Source organism: Ammospiza nelsoni, chromosome 1 (assembly GCF_027579445.1).
Source record: "Ammospiza nelsoni isolate bAmmNel1 chromosome 1, bAmmNel1.pri, whole genome shotgun sequence".
Lineage (NCBI taxonomy): Eukaryota > Metazoa > Chordata > Aves > Passeriformes > Passerellidae > Ammospiza > Ammospiza nelsoni.
In genome coordinates this window covers 130,498,538-130,511,491 of record NC_080633.1, presented here as the reverse complement: position 1 = coordinate 130,511,491, position 12,954 = coordinate 130,498,538, and the positions used below count along the sequence as shown (strand labels likewise).

Here is a 12,954-nt window from a genome sequence, read left to right as displayed (position 1 = left end):
TTGCGTGTCAAAAGCTTCTCCTGTGCACTGTGGTGCCTTCTGCAAACAAATGTACACCAAACTCTGCCAAGAGGACACCAAAGGCTTGGAAACACTGAAGGGAAAAAAACACAACAAAACCAAGAAGGAAGCAAAACAAAAATCACCAAAATGTTTAACTACTTTAATCCTTTAATCATTAGAATCCTCACACTATGCTTTTCTTGCAAAAGTAACTGAATGTGTTCTCTCAGCGCAATGATGGGCATGTATGTTCACTTCTGAATGTTGTGGAGAGATTTATATATCTATATATAGATACAGATACATAGAAATAACTATTATTCTAAAATATTTTACTAGCTAGTCTGAAAAGTGGAACACTAAGAGATTTAAAAACTGCACAAGCTGCGTCTACTATGTGCCAAAAAAAGAGGTTTAATCTATCTGTATTAATACTTTCATTCCTGCAGTTGCTTTTTTATTCTACACTATACATTGCAAAATAATTAAAGACATACACCAGTGAAATAACAAAAGACAGTTTTTGTTTCCTGCAGTGTCACCATCCCTGCAAGTGGAAAACATTGCAACACTCTCAAATGCTGAGATCATTCCTACAGAAAATGTTCCAAAATGAAAATGACCAATACCAACAGATTTCCAGAATAAGCAGATTTAATTTCAGGCCTGTAATTTTGCCTGGTCAAACAGTTATGGCTACATACTGAATTCTGACAAGCTTTTGTTTTCAAGCAGGCTTACAAGTTTGCTCCACTACAAAAACAAACGAAATAAAGCATAGCAAGAAATGAGATGGGACAAATATTGCAGTTCTGGAACCATGAACAGGAGTACCAGACAGAGCACACAAACAGAATTTGAACAGCATACCAGAGACAGCAGCTTGAGGGGATATATAAGAGGTTACAGATTGCAGCTCCTGGCTCCTAATGATTTTTAAATTCAGCAAGAGCCAGAGTTTCTGTCCTGCACTGAGGGAAGATATTATTGACTGTCTGACTGGCAGCATCTCCCAGCTCTGTTTTATCTCTGGCATAATCAACCTCTATTTTGGAGGCAAGGGAGACAAAGAAAAAATATAGAAAAACAATTCACAAACACCAATATCCTCCTCCCCCACAATCTTGAAATAGCTTTGCCTCCAACTAAGAAATCCTGGGAGCTATTAATGGATTACTTGATTAAACATTTGGTGCTATTTTACCATTTAAACCCCCCCCCCCCCCGTATATACAGATATACTTTGCATACAGCTTTTAAGGTAAACTAATTAAAAGGGATTTAGAATTGCTAAAAAGTTAGTAAGAGTTTTGAATTCTTCCAGGTTAGGCTGTCCAGGTAAGACATCAGGTTAGGCTGACTAACAAGACCTTACCACGGGGATAAGAACTTGGTCAGTTTCTGAAGTCACAGTGACAACTCACAGTAACTTACTTTGCCAGTATCTCAGCCCTTGAGAACTGAACAACTGCCCTGCTTTGGTCTTCTTGGATATCGCATTACAGAGAATTAATACTTTTGGTAAATATAATTAAATAGAAAACTTTCAGAAAAGCTTGGATGACTGAGTGAATAATTCATGCCTGTCTATTCTAGCAGCAGCAAGTCAGGGATACAGACAGAAACTATGACAGAGTTTTCTGAACTCTGTTATGGCTAATGCCACAACTTGTGAAACTGCCCTCAGGTCAGGTACAAAGTTGCACCAGCCTAACCAACAGCTCCTGTTCACTCAAGACGTGAGATTAGGTCAAAACCTAGCAAAACACATTCAAATTCTCCTGCAGCCTGACCTATTAATTTATTCTGCCAAGTACACTAACTGAAAAATCCTGCATGGATATACTTCAAATCACCATGTCAGTTTTTTGCAATAATAGTTCTAAATTAACTGCTGCAACATCAAATACAGCCCAAGATTAACAAAAAAAAACAAAAAACAAACAAACAAAAAAAAAAAAAAAACAACAAAACAAAAAAAAAAAAACCACCAAAAAAACCCCAACAACTGAGAGAAAAGAGACAAAAACAAAGACAGGGAAAGGTCTAGCCAGGGAAACAAAAATACTCCATCCTGCCAGAAACACTGCCTGTAGCTTCCAGACAGGAAACTCACTGCCTCCAGAAAAACCATTGGCGTCAGGAAATGGCAGAAGTACCATGAAACTTATCTCACAGCTGAACTTAATGTAAAATGAAGGGAGAACATTATAAAAGGAAGGCAAAAACAATGGACTAGTCACAGATCTTTGCTTATGACTGACTACACTAGGTGAAAATTTAAATCTTACTGATGTGTCTTTGGGAAAAAAAAAATAATGGAAAACATTATTCTAGTCCAGCTGAAAATAAATAAATAAAAACCACCAGGCTGAAAAGACAGAGCCCATTCAGCATAGGAGAAGGGGAATGATCCAGCAGCATTTACAGGCAGACTCCACTAGCACTGTAAATAGTGTAAACACTACTTTGAAAGCACAAAGCAAGAAAGAGCTGAATGCCAGTCATTTAAAGTACATCTGATGCTGTACCTATGCTGGAAATACAATACATGCCAATAGGAGGAGTTATTCTGCCAGCACAATTATCCCACCTACAACAACACCACACTACGCCAGAAGATATGCTCTCTCTGTCAGCACACAGCAGGATTTAGCCAGGTTGATGAGAGTTTTTCCAAACATTTTTCACTGACATCAACACAGACTGAGGAGTAAGCAGAGTTTCTCTATGCAAAACAACTGCTGCATAAAATGGGTAGAAAAGTCATCACAAACACGCCCACTCATGGCTTTAAAGACTGAATCTTGTGAAACTTTCTTAGGCGTTATTGCCTTAATGGTGTCCAAGCATGAATCAACACAGGGGAGTTTGTGAATCCCCTGCACACCACTGCATTAGCCTTGTGTCAGGTGACACACTGGCTCACAAAGTGCTAACAAGACCCTGACTGTGCTGCCACATTCAGGATGGTCAGAAAGCTTCACACCAAGTTTTAAAAAATAAATACTCAGAGTTTTCCTGCTATGTTTCACACATTTAGCAACAGAATACAAAGTCAAAAAAGACCTGCAGAAGACCAACAGTGATGTTCCTCTGCCAGCTGAGGAGGCTACAGCAGTTTTTAGTGCTCAGTGACAAACGAGCGTGTGTCAAGAGCTGCACTATTCCACTTGCTCTGTTACTTGTTAATTAGTGAACTACACCTCCACTGCCAGGCCTCACAACACAGTGAGTATTTCTGAAATACAACTCCCTCACCTCATGCTTTTGAGGAGGGATTGCAAAGCCTTTTCCTTCCCACTCACCCACTCACATTCAAACTCGTGTACCTTTGCTGTGTTGAATGTTACTTTTTTCCTTCAAAAGCATCATGTTCAACAGCTCTTTCCACATAATTATGGAAACATCATTAGCTGGGCCCCTTTGTGCAACAGACTGTGACACATTACCTATTTCCAGCAGTTACAGGCAGAAAATATGGAGCAAGCATAATGCAATTCATAGAAAAGCTACTGTGCTTATTTTCTCCATTATTTAGAACAGCTAAACACTTCCTAATTATAGCCTCCAAACAAACCTGTTTTATTTCAGGTTCTGAGGTAAAACCATGCTTTGTGGTTTTTAATAGTAACACTGGTAATATGCCTTCAACTGTACCCTTTTTAGTAGATGTCTAAAAAAACCCAACACCTTAAGTCAGATTTAAAAGCTTCCTAGACCACAGAAACATCAGATTTGGTAAACTGAATTAGTACAGAAGATGCTGCCTCTAACCATGAGTACCTGTTAGCCTAAACCTGAGATCCAGTCCTCACGTGCTGAGATTTCTTCCTTTAAAAAGCAGCACAAACAATATGCAAACACAAAAGCTTCTTGTTTATTTTTAAATTCAGCTGCAACCCAACAGCTTGACTCTGAATTCTGTCACAGTGGCATCCACTGCTCCATTCTGTTCTGATGGCCTTAAATATAGCTTTCCTGAGCTGTCTGCAGCCAGATAAATTTTAGATGAAACAAGTACCTTAAACTGAATATAACACAAAGGCTTTCATATTTATTTTCAGGTCATAGATATTTGTTTAGTCAGCAATAACAAAAGTCAAATCTCTGCTCATCTTAAATCTAAAATACCAGTTTCTCTGGTGGTTCTTAAATTCACAGTGTCTTTGAGTCCTTGTTTTCTTTCTACTTGCAAGTTAACCATTAAGAATTTCAAATTGTAGTAGCTGATTACTGATTTGTTTTCTTTTTGCTTATCTAAACCTTGTTAACAGGGGGTGGGGGGAGGGAAGTCCTTGAGCAATATATTTAGCTTTCCTCTAAAGAATATCTTCACTTGAAACACCAGCAAAGAACTCTTACTGTAATTGCAGTTCAAAGAGCTAAAAGCAATATCCTGCCAGCCAATAGTGTCAGGCACAAATATTTACAGAATATTCTGAAATGTCTGTAATAAACAAATGGTACGAACATAGTTTATCAAGTACATTTTCTACCCACAACACCACGGAGGGAGTAGCAGGCCCCAAGGACAGCTCGCAGTGCCACCCAAGCAGTGTTTCCATTCCAGCCTGCCTCGGTGCCGGAGCGGAGCACAGCAAACCCTCTCCCGGCTTGCCTGACATCAGAGCTCCCCGGCCGCAGACGCTTTAGAAGCAGTTACCTTCATTCTCCCTTGTGCTGTGGAACTCCGAGCTCGCGCTCATGCATCGCCACAGAATGCACAAGAGCAGCAAGAGAGGGAGGACAAATTCAGTTTTTCAGCCCGAGCTGTATCTGGCACGGTCTGTCCATGTGACCGGCTCGCTATGCAAGCTTCAGGTAAATTCTCTGCGCCGAGCAGAGCCAGGAGGGGAACAAAGCCGTGCAGCAGGAGCCGAAGGCCGCGAGGCCGCAGAGCCCAGAGCCGGCGGGGCAGGGGCGCGGCCCCGAAGGCAGCAGCGGCCCCCGGCCGGGCACACTTTGTCCTTCGGGCCACCCCGCCTGGCCCAGACACAACCAGGGCAGACGGCAGCGCATCTTCTCCACCTTCCAAAAACAACCCAGATGCCTGAAGTAAGAAATACTTGAATTATTCTAGAAGCAGAAAGCAGAGCCAAAGCTAACAGTTTGTACACTCTGCGGATTGCTGAAGACTAAGTGATTGCTGAAACTAGCTGCAGACACTGATCCGTGGTGAACAATAATACTAAAAAGATATTTAAAATAACTCAGAGGTCCCACCTATTGTTTTGTTGCCTTTTTTTTTTTTTTTTTTACAGTGACCAGGGCTCCCCTTTGCACCAATCCAACACCAGTAACATTCTGACTCTTCACTCAGAAATGTAGCATTCACTCTCAGCAAGCTACACAAAACCACCAAGGCACACTCACAAGTGTGATGGCTCGTGTCACAGATCCTCACACTCGAGTCTGTAAGCAAAATGACCTTGCAACCATCTTCATGCCTTACTCTCAGCTACCCCATATATTTATAATAAAAGGCTCCTCACTTCTGTCAGAGCTTCTACCTGACATCCAGCAGGTGCCAGATGAAACAGAAGAGCCCTCACTGAGGACAGCATTCTGAAACAGATTCATAACATGGATTTTATAAACCTGCATTGAACTCTCAAAGATAATGACACTTAGCTTCCACGGCTTCTGACATGAGTCTGTTTGTTAATGGAAATCATCTTGGGAAGCAAACTGAGCGTCTGACAGAGACACCAGACAAACCAGAAAAGATGTTGACATTTAAACAAAAACCAAACACAATGAACTTCGAGTTTCATATTCACAAAGGGCCACATCTGTCTCTAGATAACCTGGTGACACTACCAACCATTACTGAGTTAACTGTAGCTTACTATCCCGTTCCAACTCAGTGCACTGTGATATGGACTAACCTTTATTTGTATTTGCTATCTTACAGCAAGACTAGATCAATACAAAATACCTGGACATGATGCCAGCTGCTCTTCAGAAAATCTGGGTATCAAATCTGGATATCACAGCTTTCTTCCCCTCAGCTGTAAGGATTACTACACAGGTGTAACTCCTAAGCTCTAGTCTGAACCCAGACCTTTCTTTGGGCCATTGAAACAAATTGTAAAATGTGGTATGCTTTCTCAGGGTGGGTGGGGAGGAAGAAACAGCAAGAATAAACAAACTCTGAAAGTATTTAGGATTTCAGAATTGAGTGTTACCACCAGCTCCATTCTTCAGGCAGCACAGAAGTGCCTACAGCAAATGTGAAACACATTTGTGCAAGAGGTTTTTTTTCTGCAAGTCTGCTTCATAATGCAGGGTGAAACTTCAACAGAGCAAATAAATATTCTCGATGATTGTTTCATATTCAGTCTGAAATGTACTCTCTAGCCTTGTTACATTGCAGTGTGTGTGTGGTTTCCTTGCTAAAGCTAGCAGGAGACAAAAATGAATCATACACTGCACCAATGCCAGAACAGAGAATAAAACAAGCACAATCACTGTTACTGAGGAACCAAAGTCCCCTACAAAAATGTTGGCTGCACATCTGTTTGCATTGCAGGATTAACTTTTTCAGTGTCTTTACCTAAGAAATAAGGCATATAAAATGTCAAAAGAGCTCTAGTGTCCACATTTAAATCAGATCATTTTAACTTAGGTAAGCTGATAAAACAGAAGCTTTAATGATTTAATAGTTATTTAGAAGCTTCAAGTCTATAAGTGAACACAATAGATAACAAATTCTACTCTGAAAAAAATGCAGTTTCTTTAACATTTCTGGTATACTGTGTTTTCAGTAAGGGGAGCTTATTCTATTTTCTAAACAATTACTCAACATTGCACTAAAAAAAAAAAAGCTGTAACAGAAAAGTTATTCTGAAGTTCTTTTAGCTGTTCCGTCATTCACTTCTTTCATGCTCACATTTTTTATAATTATGAACAAAAGTACTTGTAACAATTCACTTTCTGTCCCTATTTCTGACCTTTCTGATTTGCAATCCTACTAATCCTCAAATAATTCCAGGGACAGAAAATTATCAAATACTGTATGAAAGAACATAAATGATTCCTCACTCTCTTCAAGTTGTGTGCAACTACAGAAGTATTCTGCTGCAGTTTTAGCCAGTATTAAAGATCCCTCCTCTGAAGAGCAAATCTGTTGTCACCTCACAGTTATCACAGTGGTACAACTGTGAGAGTGGTGTGATGGAACTTAAGGAAGCTGAAAGGCCAAGGCATATTAAAAAGGATTCAAACATCAGTACAGGTAGAGATTATGAATGATAAATGCAAATAAACTAGAAGAACAATATGCCAGGTCAACTTACATGGCACAACACTGTGCCCAAACAGGGATTGTTACAACTCACAAGACTTATATTATTTACTTATACTAGCAAGCCTTAACCTAAAATTAAATGTATGCTGACAGCAGCCTTTTAAAATACCTTCTGGTCAGGCTGACTGTTCCTTTCTGGGAAGATAACAGCTACACTAAAACACACCATTTAGTTTAAATTTCGGTTTTGATATAACTGTGGTAGTTTGTATCTGCCCACACTTCCCCATTAGAGAAGTTCCAGCACCTTCAGCTGCATTTGCGGCTTTTCAATGGAAGAGCAAAGCACTACTAAAACTTCACAGGTTTCCCTGTCTTGGTCCCTCTCTCCTTACTCTCCAAATGTCCAGTAACATAGTTGTCTCTGAAGCCACAATCCTACAAGACTGTTCTGCTGAGACAGAAGGGGAGAGAAGAAAAATGAGAAAGAGAAAAGAAATATGAAATGTGTGGAGTGAAAGTCAACCTACCATAGAAAGCAGAATTCTATACAATTGACACATAGATGCAGTATTAATTGTTCACTAATCTGACCTCACCTCAAATTACTGAAAGAAGGGAAAAGGGGGAGAATGTAACACAAATTGTTCTCGGGACAGTAAGAGAAAACCCACAAGTGTCCAGAAACTGCCCTCTCCTTATCAGGTACTTACTGGTGTAGAGTAATTGTGTGTCACCTACTCTTTCCTTAAGTTTGGCCTGATAACAAAGAAGGAAATTAATATAGAGGTTTGGATCATGTCCACGTTTCAGTATTTCTGACACCTCTGGTTTCTACTTTGATTTTCTACCTTACTAAAACCACTTTTTCTAGTCTTTTCATGTTTGTCTACAGTATTGAGATCCACCAAAAAAACTCAGCTACCAAGTCTTTTTCTAGCAACAAGGCCAACAAAATCTTTGTGTTAAACAACTCAGTTTTTCATATAGAACTCTTTCCTACAGTGTACTTAATTCTAGTACATGAAAGTTCTACACACCCATGCCATACCTGGTGAAGTGAAAGCGATTGCCATCTCACCACTGCTTATGTGATTACAAAAGACAAAATCTTACCCTCCTTCTGCCCCCCAGGAAGTCCTTTCCCAATAAATAAGTTATCTGCTTGTGACACACAAATTATCAAATTAGTATAACTGAAGAGTAATATTGAAGAGTATTATCAAATACTCTTCAGGTAACAGAGGCACAGAAAGCTACACTAAGAGCTATTAGGACATTTAATATTGCACACTTGAATGCTCAAAAATCAAGGATTCCAGAAAGCAAGGTGTCCATACAAACTAAATTCAGCATCCCCCCAACCAGTCAACTGACAGTGTAGCTGGTGCACTGGAAGGCAATGCAAATTTTGGTCCAGTTTCAGCACCTATGATGGCTGGTTGTGATATCTGATCCTTGTCACTGTTTCCAGGGACATCAGGACATCCCTTCCCCTGTGCACAACAAAGATCCAACTACCAGGACAGACAGACACAAATTAAGGGGGGCAGTTGCTTCTCACCCCAAAAATGAGAAGTACAGCATCAGGTAGGTGAGCTGCAGTAAGAGAAGCTGGAAGAGCTCTGCTGGATGCACTTAGCGCTCTAGCAGTCATTTCCAGACCATGGGGAGATCTTAAAGGCTGTGTCCAGCTTCTGAACTTCCTGCAGAATCACACAGACATACTGATTTTTCTGGAGTAGCCTCATTCCAGCGACAGCTTTTTCTCATTTCCATACTAAATGAGGCTCCATATCTACATGTTGCATATTTTTTGCTTTATAACAACATTATACAACACTGAATTCACAAATACCGCACAAATCCTTAAGATATTTTTACCAGACTGAAGGCTTCAAAATCATTAGCAAATCAATCTTCAAAGCAGTCCTGTGAAACCTTCATAGAAATTCTGCAATGGAAAATTATTTTCCAAATTTGCAAAATGAGAAACAAACACCAAAGCTAATGCTGTCACCTGAAATGAGATTCTGATGTTGTGGGCTGCCAAAGTTCTAAGGCTGTTTGCACCAATATAGGAATGTATAGGTCCAAAACTTAGACTGAGCATTGACAGCACTGACCTGCTGATCAACACCTGAAAGTCTGAAGATGGCATATAGGAAAACACCTAACTACTCTATAAGGGCCTTGCCCAACACTACAAACACTCTACAAGTGAGGTGCCACAGACTCCTTGTTCTGGCATTCCCTATCTTAAGGTTCTATCCCAACACACTCCAAATAACGTGGCTGTTGTCTAATGATTTAAATGCCAATAGTATTTTTTCTGTTGCCAGGGCATGAGAAGGTTCTCTTACACAAATTTTCTGCAATTTAATAATCTGCAGACACCAAGACTTAGCTAGCATTAACCAGAATTAGTTTCTCTTTGAAACTCCTATCCCCATGACAGATTTGATTAATGCTGGCCAGTGGGTTTCTGAGGAGCACAACAAACCTGGAAGAATGCCTTCTCTCAAGGACACCACAGTCTGCTACAGCGTGCTTTGAACTAGGGGTTGTGAAATACATCTCAAAGGAAGAACCCTGTGAAATAAACCCATGCTCCTGCAACAGCAAACACAGACAAGGTGGTGGCTGAGAGGGCTGTGCATGGCAAAGCTTCATTTAAACCTTTCCATCCCTCCTCCCCAGATGTTGGTCAATAATTAGCAGGGGTTAAGGACCTGTAAACAGTCTCTTCTTTCCTTTTGTAATTTTCTTTTGCAGGTGCTTTAGTTTGACAGCAAAACTGTGAAGTAGGGACAACTGTCATAAAAAGAGAGATTTGGTTTAAAACCAGCTGTTACAGTCTACATCACCCTCAGTTCCTTCATGCAATCTTTTCTTCCTACTCCTCCTCACTTATCCTTTTTCCTTCTACCTCTTCTTGTTGCCTCTACCCTGCCTCTATCATGTTTTCCTATACATCCTTTGAACTGAAAGTAGACAGCTCACACTTTTCTCAAGCCTCTCATCCTGACAGAATCAAGAGCAGAAGGAAGCATTCTTCCTTCTCACTTGAGTCTCTGATCATTGACTTGATGCCCAGCAGCTGTGATACAAAATGTAAGTACCTCACCACTTGCTACAATGGCTGAAAAAGCGTGGCTGTATGTGAAACGTTCAGAACTTTGGTGGCGCAACAGTCTTTTAAGAAAATGCTCAGAACCACTTTCTAAAAATTTGCTATTCCTTGCAAATTTTCACAGAAATAAAATAAAGATGGAACAAGGCTTCTCTAAGAAAATAAAAGCAGAAGAAAATTTTAAAAACCCACCCCAACCTCTGATCCAAAATACAGACATTATAACATTCTCAGAGCAGTTGCACTATATTTTTAAACATTAGGAAACCTTTCCTCTGGATTCTCAAATATTCTCACAATATTTGGTGGGGTTTTTTTTCTTTAGACCAACTACATTTTGAATGAACTATAACAAGAAACTTGAATGCTTGGTTTCATAATGTGAAGTACTAATCTTACTTATAAAAGATAGTGTCAGTTCTAAGTATTGTATACACAGTTGGATACACAATACTTGGAGCTTCTAACAAACTCCTAAAAAGAGGAATTCTTTGATGTTTACTTGAGGTAGCGGCCCCAGTCCAAATGAATACCCACCAAGAATATTTCCCTTCTATCATACACTTATCACATGTGTAAGTGCTTTTTTTCATATATAGTATAAATTCTAAAAACAAAGCATGAAGAGAAAGGAGGCATCACTCATTTAAGGAGGCATCACTCATTTTACAGGCAGATGTTTGAAGCAGCCAGATAATGTGACTTGCCAAACTCTCAGAGAGACAATGCACAGAAAAGCTGACAATGGGCAGAGGAGAACATGTCTTAGCTCACAGGCAGGCTGGGATGGCAGCAATCATCAGCCTCCTCTGTCTGAGCTGCTAAGCACTAAGCCACAATAACTCCACAACTTGCTCTTGCTCTCCTTTGCTTGTACTCTGATATATGTAGCACACCAGGCCACTCATCACCATGGGATGTCCTCAAAACCATTTAAAAATCCCACCACCATTTGGAACAGAAACAAAGCATGTTTTTTGCTCCTTCATATGTAACTCCATCATCAGTTCCAAATATCCACAGACTGTGCCAGTACAAACAACTGGTTCTCTCTTTTATCTCCTGCTCACTTTACAATACCCTCCACAGGACTGACATCACTGGAGAAGGACCCTTTACATTTTCCTCTGCTTGGCAAAATACACACTCTGTAATGGCAGCCTGGAGGTATTTAATGCCATTCAACAGTACACTTTTCTCATCCTTGAAGGAAAGACATATGTAGCTAGAAGGAAAGACAAACACTTGATAAAAAACAGACAAAAACAATTTCAAAGAATTTAATGTATTGACTCTGTAAATTGTAACAGGAAAGTGCTGATACCTTTAGAAGGAAAGGTTATGACAAAATGATTTTAAAAGCTTGAAGGCCTTGGTTTGCTTCTCCAAAGCGAAGCAATCTTCCCTAACCAAGAAATAAATATGTAAAAGACCAAACCAGCTATATTATCACTCAAACTAATTCAGAAATGTAAGTCCTGAAAGGATTTCAATAATATACTACTGTAATCCCCAATTTTATTTTCAAAAAGCTATTTAGGCAATTACTTAATTCGATTATGTTTTGTAAAAGAAACTGCAAACTTCCAACTGTCTACTAATTCATAAATTTGCAAATTACAGAATGAACTACATCATGCTAAAAAAACCTCTGTTGAAAGTGCTCAGGTACTTGATTGAAAGCGAGTGGATGTAGCTTTTGTCTAAGACATAGTCTTTCAATAGGAAGAGGCCAATCTGTATTTTTAAAGGCCAATCTATATTTTACTCAAATATAAATCATACAAGATATTACAATTTTATTACATTTCAAGATATCAGTAGCCATGAGAAAACACATGTTGTTATTTAAATAAATCAACATTCCTGATTACCCTCCAAGTTCATCAGATCATAACAAGTCACTCCCAATTTTGAGTTCAGGATTCTCTCTGCAGCCTATGTAAGACTCCACTGTGCAAATGACAGGTGCAACAAATTCTCAATTGGTCCCAGGCCCTAAACATGGAGTGGTTTCAGATTCAAAAGTACATTTATCTCCCAGCCAGTATGTTCTAGTACCTTCTATACTGCCATGCATAGAAATACCAAATCTCTCTCTCAGCACTGTGATACCCAAGAAAGTCTATGGCAATGAGCCCAACAGCCTAATGAAACAAAAAACTCCAAAAACTGCTCCTTCAAAAATCAGTATTTAATTTGCCACTAATCCAACTGAATATATTCTTGTTCTCACACTATAATATGAGGACAGAAGTTCTAACTTATCCTCATCTTTCTAGTATCAGAACTGAATTTCCACCCAAAAAGATGTGAAGCCTTGGAACAGCAGTGCTACCCAGGGAAGTAAGAGCATGACCAGAGCTTGACAGAGAGAAGTACTGCATAAATCTCTGCATCATTTACAGCCACACACAGCCACCTGTAATACAGTTAATTACATATTTTCTAGATTTACAAACAGTTGGAGAATACTTGTTTCTCCTTTTGTCAATGGTCAGCAGAAAACCAGGAAATTAATCAGGCTGAAATAACAAGTCTGGAGAAGAAACACCATTGATTTTTT

The 12,954-nt window shown here is 39.5% G+C and overlaps 1 protein-coding gene across 4 annotated transcripts in view; it reads right to left on the bottom strand.

Annotated features, from left to right (window-relative positions):
• RNF19A (ring finger protein 19A, RBR E3 ubiquitin protein ligase) overlaps positions 1 to 12,954 on the bottom strand; it is a 57,203-nt gene that overhangs the window by 28,637 nt on the left and 15,612 nt on the right. The window contains exon 1 of one of the 4 annotated variants that reach the window (XM_059474570.1): positions 4,670 to 4,837. The exons of the other annotated variants lie outside the window; for them this stretch is intronic. The gene's annotated coding sequence lies outside the window, so the exon portion shown is untranslated. Of the gene's footprint in view, positions 1 to 4,669; positions 4,838 to 12,954 lie in introns of those variants that run through there. 4 annotated transcript variants of the gene reach the window in all.